The sequence below is a fragment of the Hylobates moloch genome, unplaced genomic scaffold (genome assembly GCF_009828535.3).
Source record: "Hylobates moloch isolate HMO894 unplaced genomic scaffold, HMol_V3 SCAFFOLD_3, whole genome shotgun sequence".
Taxonomy (NCBI): Eukaryota; Metazoa; Chordata; class Mammalia; order Primates; family Hylobatidae; genus Hylobates; species Hylobates moloch.
The window spans coordinates 123,345,854-123,363,683 of record NW_026652278.1 but is presented as its reverse complement, the minus strand read 5'-3'; positions in this window follow the sequence as shown (position 1 = coordinate 123,363,683).

The following is a 17,830-nucleotide window of genomic DNA, read 5'->3' as shown; positions in this document are numbered from 1 at the left end:
GCATAAAAATATATTTGTATAGCAGATAAAAAGATGGGGGAGGGATAGAATTAAGAGAAATACCTAATGTAAATGACGAGTTAATGGGTGCAGCAAACCAACACGACGCATGTATACATACGTAACAAACCTGCACATTGTGCACATGTACCCTAGAACTTAAAGTATAATAAAAAAAGAGCTGTAAAAATAAATTTTGTCTAGAATTCAACTAACAGGCACCTAGGAATTTTTAAGGATAATTAAAATTTGAAGATGAAATTTGAATGTTAACATAAAGCAAAATAAAGGAAATGCCAAATACATACAATTTTAAAACTACAACAACTTCAAAATTCAAAAAGAAACTTTCATATTATTATATTATATAATATTTTTATTTTTAAAGGCACTTTTTTCTTGTGATTAAAGGTATGTTTTCTCTTAAAAACATGTATTTCTCTACATTTAAAAAAACTATTTTTTTAACTTAAAAAATAAACTTTCTTCCATTTTCTATTCCTATTTTATTTTTTTAAATTTTTTAGACTTTTGGCCATTTTTCTTAACTTGTGTCTCAGGAAATCGACCTTTGATCATTCATGTGCAGGACTACTCTCTACTCAGGAGTCAACAATGTTAATTTCCCACAAATTATGTTTGCTCCAGGCCTTTGTCTTTAAATCTGTACTAAATTAATACAAAGGTCTCTGGCTTAGTGGGGCTACACTCTCGTTGGTGGTGCTAAGCAGCGCAGTCCCCTAGCTGCATTCTCAGGCAAAATATCTTTGTCTGAATACCTTTTTCATTTGTCACTCAGCCAGAGTCTGCGGGATAGACCCGACACAAGAGAACAAAGCTGGGGCCTAATACAAGTCCCCCAGAGTTACAGCACACAGTCCAGAAGTTGGGAGCTGAGTGTTGGTGCCATAAAATCTCCCAGAAATGAAGCCAGTCAGCTGAATCTACCTTATAACACAAACAAATCTTCAACATCATCAAATAGGATGAAAGAAAACAAAATACCATCCAAAGGTAAGTAATCTCAAAGACTGAAGTTAGTTAAGTGCACAAAGATGAGAAAGAATCAGCACAAGAATACCGAAAACTCAAAAAGCCAGAGTACCTTCCTACCCCCACATAACTACATCACCTCTCCAGCCAGGGTTCAGAACAGGGCTGAGACTGCAATGGCAGAAATAGCATTCAGAATATAAACAGTAATGAAGTTCATTGAGCTATAGGAGTATGTTGTCAGCCAACACAATGGAGCTAAAAATCACAATAAAACATTGCATGACCTGACAGACAAAATGCCAGTATAGAGAAGAACATAACCAATCTTATAGAGCTGAAAATACTACAAGAATTTCACAATGCAATCACAAGTATTAACAGCAGAATAGACCACGTGGAGGAAACAATCTAAGAGCTTAAAGAATGTCTTTCTGAAATAAGACAGGCAGATAAGAATAGAAAAAAAGAATGAAAAAGAAAGAACAAAACCTCTGAGAAATATGGCATTATGTAGAGACTGAATGTACAACTGGTGTACCTAAAAGGGATAGAGAAAATGGAGTCAACTTGGCAAACATATCAAAATATCATCCATGAGAACTTTCCTAACCTAGGTAGAAAGGTCAACATTCAAATTCAAGAAATACAGAGAACTTCAGTAAGATACTCCACAAAAAGATCATCTTGAAGACAAATAATCATCAATCTCCAAGGTCAAAACAATAGAAAAAATGTTAAAGACAGTGTATTAGTCTGTTTTCACACTGCTGATAAAGACATACCTGAGACTGGGTAAATTATAAAGAAAAAGAGGTTTAATGAACTCACAGTTCCACATGACTGGGGAGACCTCACAATCATGGTGGAAGGTGAAAGTCATGTCTTACATGGCAGCAGGCAAGAGAGAGAATGAGAACCAAGCAAAAGCAGAAACCCCTTATAAAACCATCAGGTCGTGTGAGACTTATTCACTACCACATGGATAGTATAGGGGAAACTGCCTCTATGATTCGATTATCTCCCACTGGGTCCCTCCACAACACATGGCAATTATGGGAGCTATAATTCAAGATGAGATTTGGGTGGGGACACAGAGCCAAACCAGATTATTTTGCCTCTGTCCCCTCTAAATGTCGTGTCCTCAAATTTCAAAACCAATCATACCTTCCCAACAGTTCCTCAAGTCTTAACTCATTTCAGCATTAACTCAAAAGTCCACAGTCCAAAGTCTCATCTGAGACAGGTCCCTTCCACCTATGAGCCTGTAAAATCAAAAGAAAGTTAGTTACTTTCTTGATACCATGGGGGTACAGGCATTGGGTAACTATACCCATTCCAAACAGGGCAAATTGGCCAAAACAAAGGGGTTACAGGCCCCATGCAAGTCCAAAATCCAGCAAGGCAGTTGAATCTTAACGCTTCAAAATGATCTCCTTTGACTCCATGTCTAACATCCAGGTCATGCTGATGCAAGAGGTGGGCTCCCATGGTCTTGGGCAGCTCTGCCCCTGTGGCTTTGAAAGGTACAGTTCCCCACCTAGCTGCTTTCACAGGCTGGTGTTGAGCATCTGAGGTTTTTGTAGGTGCATATGCAAGCTGTGAGTGGATTTACCATTCTGGGGTCTGGAAGATGGTGGTCCTCTTCTCACACAGGCAGTGCCTCAGTGGGGACTCTGTGTGCAGCTCCAACCCCACATTTCCCTTCCCCACTTCCCTAACAGAGGCTCTCCATGATCACCCCCTGCCCCCAACAGCAAACTTCTTCCTGGACATCCAGGTGTTTCCATACATCCTCTGAAATCTAGGCTGAGGGTCCCAAGCCTTGCTTCTTGACTTCTGTGCACATGCAGGCTCAACTCCACATGAAAGCTGCCAAGGCTTGGGGCTTGCGACCTCTGACACCATGGCCCAAGCTGTACCTTGGTCCCTTTTAGTCACAGCTGGAGTGGCTGGGATGTAGGGCACCAAGTCCCTAGACTGCACACAGAGAGGGGCCCTGGGCCTGTCCTCAGAAAACATTTTTTCCTCCTAGGCCTCTGGGCCTGTGATGGGAGGGGCTGCTGTGAAGACTTAGGACATGGCGTAGAGACATTTTTCCCATTGTCTTCATGATTAAGATTTGGCTTCTTGTTACTTATGCACATTTCTGCAGCTGGCTTGAATTTCTTCTCAGAAAATGTTTTTTTTTTTTTCTATTGCATTATCAGACTGCAAATTATATAAATGCATATATAATTTAAATAATATGAGCCAATAAATACATAGTAGCTAATTAATATTTACATTATTAAATATAAATATTAATTATAACCATTTTACCAAAATTTTAAATATGGAAATGTATGTAAAATACAATTATTGATAAATAAGTTGGGGGTTTTACTTGTGATTTTCTCAAAACCTGAATAAAAATATCCTTTCTTTTTTGAGTCCTGGATTTTCTTCAGTTTGAACAAATATTGGAATTATTAACTCTGCACCAAAGCTAAATAACTGATTAAGGACACGTGATGAACCTATTTGCATAAATGTGTAAATGTTATTTTTAAAAGCAGTGAAAAAGTTAATGAAGATATTTAATTAACCTGAAGAGTCCACTTACTGGATAATTCAATGTCATTAATTAGGTGACACATTATAAAGCAGAGGCTTTCCATTTTTTGAGAGTGGCTAGAAAAAAAAAGCTTATGTTTACAACATGACTCTACTAAGAAACCTGAGTATTATTTCATTACGTTTTATCAAGGTAATATGAGAAGGGAAGCAACAAGATAAAAATAAATGACCGTCACTTCTTGGACTGGAAGCAAAGAAGTTTAACAAAAGAAGAAAGCATTCTTCCCCACTTTCTTAAAAATTGAGACCACATTTTAAAATAATTTTGCTTGAGGTCTAATTAAACATATCATAGTTTCTGTCTTCTGGAAGATTATAGTTTTTCGAAACTGCAACCAGTACACAGATAAATAAATATAAATTACAATAAATATAATGTAGATGTATCTTTACAGAAAACTTTAGATCAAATGTTAGCTTTTTCTACAAAGGGTCAGATTTTAAGTATGTTAGGCTTTGACAATCGTACAGTTTCTGTTGCAACCACTGAACTCTGACATAATAGCCTGAAAACATCTATAGACCACATGTAAGTGAATGATCTTGTGTCCAAAAAAAACCTTTTTATTTATGAAAACACTACAGTTTTTACTTTATGCAATTGTTATATGCTACAAAATGTTATTTTAAAAAATTGTTTCAATCATTTAAATCTCTAAAAACCATTATTACCTTGCAGGCTGTACCAAAACCATAGGCCACAAGCTGCCAGTGCTCACACTGAAGAAACAAAATTGTGATATCAGTACAGCCTTCACACAGAAAATAGAGTTTGAAACTAGAATATCAATTACAACTGGAGAGTTAAATGAAAAGTCTTATTAGTTAGATGGAGTGGGTTTTGCAAGACACTGGTGAGAAGTACAGAATTTGGGCTTAATTTTGTGGGCTTAAATATATATGCGTGGGTGGAAAAGGGAGATGTCAAGCAATAAGAGTAGAGACGAGTTTAGGATAAATTACAGATGTCTTCAGGCCATCCAAAGTGTTTATAATTTATTCTAATGGAAGTGACAAGACATTAATGAGATCTAAAATAGGGACTACAAGAAACGGATTACAATAGATAAACAAGACTGTAGACAGAGAGCTTCTTAATCCCATGGTTCATTGACAAGTCCAAGAAGAAACTTAAGGTGACCTGAACTATAGTAATGACGGTGGATTCACTTATAAGTACAGTCTTGAGTTGATTAATGATGAGAATTCATTCTGAGAAATGTGTTCCCTAAGTGAACATCATAGTGTCCTTTTACAAACCTAGATGGTGTAGCCTACCACACACTTTGGCAATAAGGTAGAAGTTATTGCTTTTAGGCTACAAGCCCTTACATCAGGTTACTATGTTAAATAATGTAGCCAATTGAAACACAATGATAAACATCTTTATATCTAAACATAGAAAACATACAGTAAAAAGATATGGTATAAAAAATAAAAAGTTGTACACTTGTATAGGATGGTTACTATAAATGGCATATGCAGGCCTAGAAGTTGCTCTGGGTAAGTCAGTGAGTGAGTGGTGAGAGAAAGCAAAGTCCTTAGACATTACTGAACACTACTGTAGACTTAATACACACTGTACACTTAGCTACATTACATTTCTAAAAACTATTTTTTCTCTAATAATAAAATAACCTTAGCTTACTGTATCTTTTTTACTTTATAATTTTTTTGACTCTTGCGATAATGCTTAGTTTAAAACACGAACACATTGAATATCTGTACAAAAATATTTTCTTTCTTTATACCCTTATTATATAAGCTTTTTTCGATTTAAAGTTTTTAAATTTATGTTATTTACTTTTAAAACATTTTATTAATAAGACACAAACACATACAGTAGCCTAGGCCTACACAGGGTCAGGATTATCAATATTACTATCTTCTGTCTTCATATCTTGTCCCACTGGAAGGTCTTCCAAGGCAATAACATGCGTGGAACTTTCATCTTCTGTGATAACAATGCTTCCTTATAGAATACCTCCTCAAGGACCTGTCTGAGGCTGTTTAATGGTTAACTCTTTCTCTCTCTCTTCTCTCCATATATATATATGAATTGTTTGGCTCATTATAATCCTATGGGACCACTGTTCTGTAGGTAGTTCATCATTGACCAAAATGTTGTTAGTAGGCTGGGCATGACTGCATATTATTTTTATTTACCACTGAATGGCAATATTAAATATCTTACAAGAATGGTTTGGATATTAAATCCTTATTATTATTATTATTGTTATTGAGGCAGAGTCTTGCTCTGTCATCCAGGCTGGAGTGAAATGGCACTATCTTGGCTCACTGCAACCTTCGCCTCCCGGGTTCAAGTGATTCTCCTGCCTCAGCCTCCCAAGTAGCTGGGACTACAGGTGCACGCCACCATGCCTGGCTAATTTTTGCATTTTTAGTAGAGATGGGATTTCACTCACCATGTTGGCCAGGCTGGTCTCAAACTCCTGACCTCAGTTGATCCACCCGCCTTGGCCTCCCAAAGTGTTGGGATTACAAGCGACCACTCCCAGCCTTAATTCCTTATTATGAAGACATGTAATTCATATAACAAAAGCAGTAAAAATGTCTTGAATCCTATGTACTTTCCAGAATGCTGTCAAGAGCTAAGCTGCCATGGAGTTGAAATAGCTAATTAAAATAATAGGCCAAAATGACAGTAACAGTCAAATCTTTACTAACTGAGATAGTTTAAGCAAGAAACTAAAGAAAGATCGCTAGATCCTCCAGTGTTCCATTTTGTCCCATGAAACAGCTTCAGGCCAAGGTTATGTAGATCAGCACAGATGCAGATGTGGGAATTTTCTTAGCAAGGACCTTTTGACCAAGGAGCCATGAACAAAAAGCTCCTTTCATCTTATGGACCTGGGTCCTTGGGACAGAAAGAAGAGGAAGGGCTAGGAATGGAAAAATACTGAGTTCTGATTCAGAATAGAGAATAATGTTTTCAAGGTTTCCCCTTTCTCCTCTCCCTTATCCCTCTCTCCCCATCATAAGGAGTTCTCTGCAAAGGTTTTCTATTGAGGGTTCCTAATAACGATAGCTCAGATGGGGGTGCCTGAGACTTGAATGGCAGACATCCACAGGAGGGTGGTTGGCTAGCGGGGAATGAGTCCTAGACTGCAGCTCCCATTAGACATTGTAACGAACTGGCTGTTTGCCAATTCTGGTATAGGGAGAGTACCTTTCTCTCGTGAGGCCTGCCAGGTAAAGTCATTGTAATGGCCTATGGTTAGGCCTGAAAGATTACACAGAGGGTTTTTGCCTGGAGTTGGACACCTCAAATGCCTTTTTGGATTTTCTGTCAAGTGGTAAACATTAATGGAAGACTAAAACAACTCCAATTTGACAAGACAACTAAAGGCATTGTTCATGAAGAGTGGGCTCTTGCTGTGGAAACTTGGAATGGTACAAATACCATCCACAGTTCCGTGATCAGTTATAAAATTAAGTATGTAATGCATTCTTGTGTTTTCTTCTCTTCTGCATTGTCATGTATATAATTGTTTGTCTTATTTTATCTTCCATTTTCCCCATCATTTTTAGGGTAGGCTGGTTTGAATAACTTCATAATTTATTATCTTATTTCAGGATATTAAGACATAGTTGAGACTGAATCTGAAGAGGAGTGAATATCATGGATACCTATTTTGGATAGGACCACTGCATTTTAATTTGTACAACATATATTTGAATTATATTTGACAGGATCATGTACTTGTTACTGTTACTCTTTTGAAGTTTAAGCTTTAGAAAAGGCAGGTGCATGGATATTGAATAGTCTTGAGCTGGACCATCGGCTATTTCAGACTGGCTTACTCAGGCACTTTCCAGAACTCTGGTAGTTTGACTAAGTACTTGCTCAATTTGGAACAGCTAAAAATGTATCTCCAGGCTAACTTACAATTCAGGTTTTACATTAAACCTACCTTCTTTAAGGAAAAGAGCCTGAGATAGAAGATGCCTTCCTATTCTTTTTCCTGACAAGCAATGTAACAAAACCATTTACTTTCCTATAACAACAGTCACAAAGGACCGAATGTCCAGTCCTTAGCCGACATTCTTTGTTATTCAAATATGAACCATGGCTGAGATCCTATGATCAAGAAGCAAGCAGCTATGACAGAAGTATTTTAATGCTTAGAGAAAAAAAAAACAAAGGTAGCAACTCACTGTTAGGTTAGGGTTAGTCTGCAGATACCTGGATTAAGATATTTTAAGCCACTGTGTGGTCCCTGGCTGACCAGAGTGAGTTCATTTATATCTATCTCCTCTATTTGGATAACAATAAAAATATAACAGAGGGAGATGGATTCCATAAATATGACTGTTGAAAATGTTATAGCTACAGAGGATCCAAGATGTATGTTTGGTAGTTGCACTAATGTATTGTTTGGATCAAATAAAATATATGTTAGAGAATGCAACTGTTTATTCACAATATAGGGGCACAGTTAAGGCCCAGATCAGTCAGGAATGTGGCAAACTGTCTCACACATTTCCTGCCATGTAAATCAGAAATGTTGTGTAGAACAGAACTTACATACAAGCTAAAAGAAGTAAACACAAAACAAAAGATAGTGACCAAAATCTTTAGCAAGAAGAGGTGCATCACAAAAGGAAAGAGAAACAGGAATGACCTGATATGAAACTATAAGGTACCCCTGTAAGAGATATGAATGGAGGCTTCTAGAGTAAGCTTAAGGCCAACAATGTAGAGAGAAACAGATGAAATTTTTCTTTGTATTGTTAAATTACAACGCAAACATTCGAGCTTCCCAGCTTCCACATCAAAGTAGAAAAAAAGAAGAAATTTGCATTAGAAATGTGTGTCTAGCTTTTATGAAGTATGACAGAAAAATTTATTGTTTCTCAAAGCAGTTTTTCTAAAAGTACATTTGTAAAATGGACAATGTGCTTTAAGTTACAAAAATTATTTTCTTATTCTCTATGTAAATATGTTTCCCATGAGTACATTTAATGATGTTTAGACTAACAATTTTGTTTAAATTTTAAGTTAATAAGATAAACTTCGAAACTGGGAAAAAAACAAATAGCAAAGTTAGCATAATTTTAGTGCCAGTGGTTGCACAGGAGATCCTGATTCTCCAGCTTCTCAGTCATGGCAAAAGGAGCAACAGTCCCAGTCTGTCGTTTTTGTGGTGGAGTTCTAGCAATCATTTAGAAGATCAGTCCAAGACCTGCTCCACCAACTCGCCAATCGTGTAAGAAACTAATTCTATATATTAAATTTTGTTTGCCTATATTACCTAAAGATTTATTCTTATAATCTATAATGGAAAATTGAAATATTGAGTATGCTGATGAGAAAGATTAAATTTTCTTAAACAAATGTTCACTCCTAAATGATAAATTCAATTATAGGAACCAATTTAGGTAGGCATAAAAAGAGAAAAGTGAAAATACAATTGAAAAATTGAAGCAGCTCCATATGCATTCCAGCTTTACAGAGTGAAAGTGTACATGAAATTTTATTGAGACAAGAATTTATAATGCATAATTAATTCAAGAATTAATATTATTTGACACAATTTTGAGTATACTAAAAGGTAACTGGATTTTATAATCTAATTAAAAAGTCATATAAGTAAATACAATGAGTATTATCTTTATAAATACTTTAAGACACATTTGAGTATATGCTATAATGGAACTGTTCGGCCAGGTGCAGTGGCTCACGCCTATAATCCCAGCACTTTGGGAGGCCGAGGCAGGCGGATCATGAGGTCAGGAGGTTGAGACCATCCTGGCTAACATGGTGAAACCCCGTCTCTACTCAAAATACAAAAAAAATTCACCAGGTGTGGTGGCGGGCTCCTGTAGTCCCAGCTACTCAGGAGGCTGAGGCAGGAGAATGGCGTGAACCCCGGAGGCGGAGCTTGCAGTGAGCTGAGATTGTGCTGCTGCACTCCAGCCTGAGCAACAGAGTGAGACTCCATCTCAAAAAAAAAAAAAAAAAAAAATTAGTAAATTTTGCATAAGTAAATTATACCTCAGTAAATCTGGCTAAAATACAATGTAAATATGTGTATCAACCACCATTAATTTAAAAATTCTAGGGCCAGGCATGATGGCTTATACCTGTAATCCTATCACTTTGGGAGGCTGAGGTGGGAGGATCCCTTGAGCCCAGGTGTTCAAGACAAGCCTGGGTAACAGGGAGATCCTCATCTCTATAGAAAATTAAAAAATTTAATTAGCCTATCGTGGTGGCTCACACCTGTAATCCCAGCTACTTGGGAGGCTTTTTTGAGGTTATAGTGAGTTATGATCCAGCTACTGTACTCCAGCCTGGTGACAGAGTAACATCTTCTCTCTATAAAAATATAAATACAATAAAATCTATGACATTTGACTGATTACATATTTAATCATTTAATTAGAATAAATAATATCCTGATTCTGACATTTCAATAGACATATTATTATTTATTTTAATATTTGAATAGAGCAAATAAAGTCCTATTTTTCTTTCAATTTGTCATTTATTTTATGTTGCTTTGAATACAAAATTAATGCTGCAATTGTGTATACCATTAAATCATTAGGTTCTAATTTCCTTGATCTATTATGAAAAGTGAATTTCAATTTGAATATCAAGGGCATTATTTGCAGAATATTGTTATTCTGCAAATATATTCTGTAATATTTAAATATCATAATCAAGCAAACTCCTAAATGTGACACCTGAAACAATTATAGGTAAAGAAAATACTAGTAATATAGCTCACAGATAAAGCTTATTTAGTATAAAGTATGCAAGGAACTTCAGATTCAGACAATATGGCACAGATCCATGTTTTTCCTGCCTCTTTTTGTTATGCACAACTATATATTTTGAAAATGACACATGAGACTAACATGAAAAAGCTCTAAGAGATGGAGGTAAACAGAAGAAGAGTTAGTTTGATATGCAAGGAATGGTGAAACAGCACAGCAGCAAGGCATCTTGTGTATCCTCACTGGACAGAAGAAGGCCTTCAGACTTATTTTTCCTAATCCCCCAATCTAGCAACAGAAGATACCTCAAGTAAGCTCCTTCCTCCCTTGGATCAATCAGGAGCCGCTAGCTTCAGACACCCACCACCATCCAGGAGAAGCAGCTAGGAGAAACGCTAAGAGAGGTGCTCTCCTTCCCAGTACAGCTTGAGGCTTCCTTTTCTACCAGGAAGCACAAAAGTGGGAAAATAGAACCAGGAAGAGGGACCTAGTAGAGAAAGTGGCCTGGTCTAAGAAGCTGCTTTGTCCCTGCAGGCCTAAGACTCTCTTCCCAATGTCCCCAGAGTAGCCAGGGGACATTGGTTGGGGGATTCTACCACACCCCTCACCACATACCTCAGACACCTGGTAGCCTAACCTGGAGAAACTGCTTCCACTGCCGTAGGCAGCACTAACAGGGAGCAATGGAATTTGCAGCAGTACCACATTAATCAAAGAGGCTGAAATCACAATGCAAAAGCTCTAAACATTAATTTGGTATTGAAACTACAGCCAAAAAAATTGGCCAGTGCAGGACAGTACTTCATGTGGCCTTGGATTGACCCAGTTCTCTTCCCTTTCTTCCTTGTAGGTCTTAATAATTACTGTAGATTGTGCTGGGAATACATTATGGTGAGATAAGGAGAGGCTGACTGGACTAGGCTGGGCCTGTTACTCTTTCCTCTGGAAGCAGGATGTCCCTCAAAGCTTTAAGTCAATGTTTCACATTGCCTCTGAGGTATATAACCCTGAACAGGCTGCCTTTAAGAGTCCTGGCTGGGCGTGGTGGCTCACGCCTTGTAATCCCAGCACTTTAGGAGGCCAAGGTGGGTGGATTACCTGAGGTCAGGAGTTCGAGACCAGCCTGGCCAACATAGTGAAACCCTGTCTCTACTAAAAATACAAAAAAAATAGTGTGGTGGCAGGTGCCTGTAATCCCAGCTACTTGGGAGGCTGAGGCACGAGAATTGCTTGAACTCAGGAGGGTTCAATTATTAATGCCAGGAGGCGGAGGTTGCAGTGAGCCAAGACCATGCCATTGCACTCCAGCCTGGGCAACAAGAACCAAATTCCATCTCAAAAAAAAAAAAAAAAAAAAAAAAAAAAAGAGCTCCTCAGCTGTGCTGCAAGTGGAGAATGCACAGCTGAGACTCCATGTGCCCTAGGCAGCTTTCTTGAGTCTTCAGGGACCAGCTCATCATAGATCCTAGCATTCTTTTGTCCCTTGCTGCCTACCTGTAAGTCACAAATCTGTGTAACTTGTTGCATATGAGTGTATTCTGTCTCCTGCACTCAGACAAGTTGGTAAGCAGCACACAGTAAACCTAATCCACAAAATGGGTCCTGCAAGCAGGGCCCCATCTAATGTAATCACAGCTTCTTTGGGAAACAGGAGGGGTGATACTTCCTAGTACCCAGCCCAGGGGAAAGACGGCAGCCTGGGGGCATGGGGACTGAATATTTTCAGAGGAAGGAAGGGTGATAAGTGGGATGTAGGTCTGACAATTTCCACAGATGTGAATGAGATGGCTGCATGGATCAAGGCAAACAAAAGGCATTGAGGAAATAGAGGAGCATAGATCCCTTGGTTGGGGACATTTATTTAATTACCCTGTCATTCATGGGGGCAGAGAGTGAGGGAAGTGGGTACTCAACCAGACACTAAGGCACCTGAAAGGGAAAGAAGAAAGGGGTCCTCAGATCTTCCTTGAGGCATCTGAGAAGGAATCAATACATGTGATAAAGGCCTTCAGAGAAAGGGAGACTCATTATCTAAAGGACAGATATAGAGAAAGGCCAGGTATGTTTCTTTGATGAAAAGACATTGCAAATCCAATGTCTTGGGCTGAATGGCAGAGTCAGAAATGGGACCAAGGTCTCAGGGTCCCCAAATGGAGGCCAAAGGCCTTATATTTCTGTCAAGGTAAGAGGGGAAAAGAAAGAAATTCAGACTTTTTTTTTTTTTGATACTGGAGTCCACATAATATTTCCAGGTCCTCTTAGGGAGAAAAACTGGTGACATTGGAAGGTTTTAGAATGAATGCATTGGCCAGTAGTGCTTATCTACCTGTGATATGGCTTTGGTCCATATTGGATGTCAGTGACCATGGTTCTCACTTATGAGTGCATTATTGGCATTGACTCCCCAACTTCTAGTAGCACAAAAATCACCATTGCCTGAGGGGACATAATCTTTGACAACTCCGAATTCAAGCCATAACAGTGGGGCATATCCTGCCTGCCACCTAAACTACCCAAGCCCCAATGGATTATTTAACAAAAGCAGTACTACATAGTAAGTGGAGAATAGGACATTACTTTATTAATTCAGGACTACAACAACCTATCCCTTTTAAGCAACCTGTAAGGATCCATTGGATTCTCCTGTGGCGACCTGGGGCCCAGGACTCAGAGACATGCTTACTGACAGCATGGCATTGTCATGTGCACCAGTGTGAAGAGACCACTAAACAGGCTTTTTATGAGCAACAAGACTGTTTATTTCACCTGGGTGCAGGCAGGCTGAGTCCGAAAAGAGAGTCAGTGAAGGGAGATGGGGTGGGGCTGTTTTATAGGATTTGGGTAGGCAGTGGAAAATTACAGTCAAAGGGGGTTGTTCTCTGGCAGGCAGGGGTAGGGGTCACAAGGTGCTCAGTGGGGGAACTTCTGAGCCAGGAGAAGGAATTTCACAAAGTAATGTCATCAGTTAAGGCAGGAGCCAGCCATTTTCACTTCTTTTGATTCTCCACTTGTTTCAGGCCATCTGGATGTATATGTGCAGGTCACCGGGGATATGATGGCTTAGCTTGGGCTCAGAGGCCTGACAGGCATGGTTTACTGATAGCTCTGCCAGACAACACACACTGGGCCACCATTCAGCCAGTGGATGGCTATCTTTTGACTGAGACAGGACATGGGCATTCTACCCAACGGGCCGAACTAAATGCAGTGGTGATGGCCATGCAGGCTACCCCTATCGCATATCTTGCTATATTTTCAGTGACTTATGGGCCATTGCCAAAAACCTAGCCATCTGATCAGGACAATGGCAATGGAAGGATTGGACTGTTAAAGGATCTCCATGTGAGGACAAGGACTAAGAAAAACAGCTTGTTGTCTGAAAAAAACAAATATCTGTCAATCATATGGTTGCTGAGGCAACTATAGCCACACTTGAGAGGAATTTATGCCATCCTTTTACATAGCCCATGGATTTTACTTGGACCAAGGAATATTTTTTGCTATTCAAGCAACTAGATAATGGGTAAACATTAGTGAAAAAAGATGGGCTTTTTGAGTACATTGTCATCCTCAGGCCAATAGAGTTACTGAATAATGGAACTCACAAAGCAACTGAATAAAGAACATCAAGATGTTCTGCTAGTGAGGGGGTAGCCCATCTGACTAGGGCAATAGGGACACTGAACACTATGCACCAATGCAAAGGAAACAGTACTGCAGTACATATTGAGGGACACTGAGCTTGGTTGAGGTGGAGGTGGACAAGAAACCCACCTGACTAGGCTCTCTGTGCCTGTAAAATCTTAGTCTGTGTTCTCAACCATTCTTTTTCCTTTTTCCCTATAGAGTACATGTCCTGGGGATGAATTGCAGTCGAGGGTGCCATAGTACCCCAGAGAGGCCAACCTGTCTCTAATCTGGAGTTTATACTTCCCTTGGATACCTCCCCTGTAAGGGGATTCCACAGGGGTGGAGGTCAGGACTAAAGAATGACAGACTGCTAGAATCCCTCTAATGATGCTGGATACCTCTGATCCTTCCATTTGGGTGGATGATGTTATGAGATATGCCAACTTTGTACTGGAGTGGATGATTGAGGCAGAAAGGTCTGAGTCAAGCAACAAAGGCAATGGGTGTCTGCAGAAGTAGCTTGGCACTAAAACAGACAGACCGGGTTGCTATACCAACTCAGCCTAATTCTTATCCAGTAGGTAGAGAACATCTGAGACCCTGGAAAGGGTGAGAGGTAGGCATTAATTTGTCAGTATGAATTTTCCACAAGGATGGGGCATTAGAGGCCTGTAAGCATAATGCCTTAGTGGGCTCTTCCAAAGTGTGACCACCATGGGTAACTTGACAAAGTGCTGGGTTCTCTCATTGACTAGAAAGATCCTTTCTTCTTGCCATTGGTTAACTACTCCATCACTCCTAATGCCACAGAGTACAGTAATGGACCCTAAGTCCTAGCTTACTGAGTGAGGGCCTAGCACATGCCACATAGGAAGAATTCAAAGGTGCTATCTTTTAACTTAAATAACTTTGTAGAAAAATGTCATGACCACAACTAACAAATCTTTGGTGGACAGGTGCTTTGATGCACCAGGCTCCTTTAATTACAAGGATGTGTGTTCATGATGTTGAAGAGAACAAGTATCAGAAGAGTGCTAGCCCTCTGTGTAGTGGCTTTAGGAATGTACGGGGTAAACCGTATGAGGAAAACTCAGGCAACTACTGCCATCAATGAGACTTAGCTAGTGAGTGCCAATACCTTCATCCTCATAAATAATACTAGCACAGGGGGCCTGTGTGTGCCAGAGGGCTACATCTTTATCTGTGGGCAATCTAGGGTGACTCAAATGTGGGGTGGGCAAAGTCATGCCTGGAAAGCTTACAGATCCTGCCACATTGAGTGTGCTAGGGATGTTCCTAGAATTCACCCCCAAAATGAAGTGCTCCATTGACTCAGGAGCCTAATGCTGTATACTGGACTTACCAAAGACTTGACTGGATGTGTAACTGACTTTGGGTTTATGTCTTTTATGAGATCTTTGGTACCACTCATAGGAGTTATTGCTCATAAAAAATGAAAAGAAACCTGTCCCAAACCATGGCAAATATTGCCTTCTCCATTGCCACTGTCTTAGAAACCAAGGAAACATCTCCCAGTTCCACCCAGAAAGTTATTTTAAACAACAGAATTGTTCCAGACTTTTTTTTGTTTTTTGAGATGGAGTATCGCTCTTGTTGCCCATGCTGGAGTGAAGTGGTATGATCTCAGCTCACTGCAACCTCTGCCTCCCGGGTGTAAGTGATCCTCTTGCCTCAGACTCCAGAGTAGCTGGGATTACAGGCGTGCACTACCACGCCTGGCTAATTTTTTTTTTTTTTTGTAGAGACAGGGTTTCTGCATGTTTGTCTGTCTGGTCTCAAACTCCTGATCTCAGGTGATCCACCCATCTTGGCCTCCCAAAGTGCTGGGATTACAGGCATGAGCCACCACACCCGGACCTCCAGACTTTCTTTTAGCTCAACTGAGAGAAGTGTATACAATTGCCAACACCTCTTACTGCACTGGGATAAACATCTTACGTATTGTAGAAACATAGGTAGAGGAGATCCAGAAGCTGACCCATTGGTTGTAGACAGTGGGGCCACCTGAAGAATCCTTCTTTAACCTCTATGGCAACCTCTTACCTAGATCTTTGAGACCCAGGGCTAGATTACTACTGTAGAGAGGTCTGGCTGTGCTGCTAGTGGTAGTAGTCCTCCTGGGACTAGCAAAATGTATTCTGGCTATGACTCAATGATGTTTCACTGATGAGACAGTGTCAGCCAAGGTGTTACATTGATCTGACAAGACAAATCTCCACCTCCAAATCTGGAGAGGTCAATGGGCATATGAAATACACTAACTTTTCTAAGGGAAATATCTTGGTTGGAGCAGGAGGCTGCAGGTCAACTTTCCAGGTGCCCTTGTTCTGACCCAATTATCCCCTCTTTCTTGCTTGTAGTTGTCAAGAGCAACTGTAGTATATGCTGAGAATGCAATATCCTGAGACAGGGAAGAACTGCCTGAAACAGCGTAGGCCTTGTTACTCTCCCTTGACAGAGAGATGTTCTTCAAAACTTAGGGCATAGTTTCCCATTGGTCCTGAGGTGTGTAACCTAGGGCAAGCTGTCTTGTGGGGTCCCTCAACTGTAGTACAAGTGGGGCATGCACAATCACTCCATCCACTTCAGGCACTTCACATGCACTGCATCCACTTCAGGCAACTTTTTTGAGCCTTGGGCTACTGGCTCATAATGGACCAGCTCACATAGGTATCTGTTGTCTCTTGCTGTTTGTCTGTAAATGATACATCTGCTTTATGTAATTTGTTGCATATGAGTGTGTTCCGTTTAATTGAACTCAGACAAGCTAGTAAATAGTACACAGTGTACCTGCCCTACACCCAGGATGTACATGCTAAAGCTAAACAGCGTGACTGCCTGCCAAAAGGAACAGTTTAGATAGAGCTCAGAATTGTCTGCCATGATAGACAAAATGTCCAGAATATAATTACAAATCACCGATCATACAAAGAACCAAGAAAATAACAACTTGAGTGAAAAAAGACAATTAATTGACACCGACACCAAAACACGTCATATGCTGGAATCATCTGAATATGATTTTAAAATATATAGCAAAAATGTTTCAACATCAAATAGAAATTATCTTAAAATATATAACAAAATAGCAAAATATTAACCAAACTTGAGTTGTAAAAAAACAAAACAACAAAAAGAACCAAATGTAAATTATAAAAGCAAACAAACACGGTAACAGAAATGAAAAATGTGTTGGGTGGAGTCAATAGTGCCATTGAGATGTGAGAAGGTAAAATCAGTGAATTTGAGGGCAGAATAGTAGAATTTAACCAATTTGAACAACATAAATAAAACAGACTGATACATAAAATGAACAGAGATGTAGGTATGTGTGAGGCAACAACAAAAGATCCAACATTTTCATTACGTGTACCAGAAAAGAAGTAAAATGAGGCTGAAAGAATACTTGAAGAAATAGTGCTTCAAAAAAACCTCTAATTTGCAGAAGACACAAATGTATAGATTCAAGAAGCCTAAGATACCCTACACAGATAAACACATTTCAAGAAACATTTCGATTAAACTTTTAAAAACTAAAGACAAATTATTTTTATTTGGTAGTTTAGAAACATAAATCTATCCTTTTAAAATTATAAAGGTCAGAAGTCTTAAATGGTTTTCATTAGGCTAAAAACAAGGTGTCAGCAGCACCGCTTTCCTTCTACGGACTCTAAAGGAGAACACATGTTCTTGCCTTTTCCAGCTTCTAGGGGCTGTCTTCATATCTTGTCTCTTGGCCGCTTTCCCCATTCCTTGTCTCTTGGTCCTTTCCTCCAGTACAATTAGCAATGTAGTATCTTTAAATATTTTCTACCACACT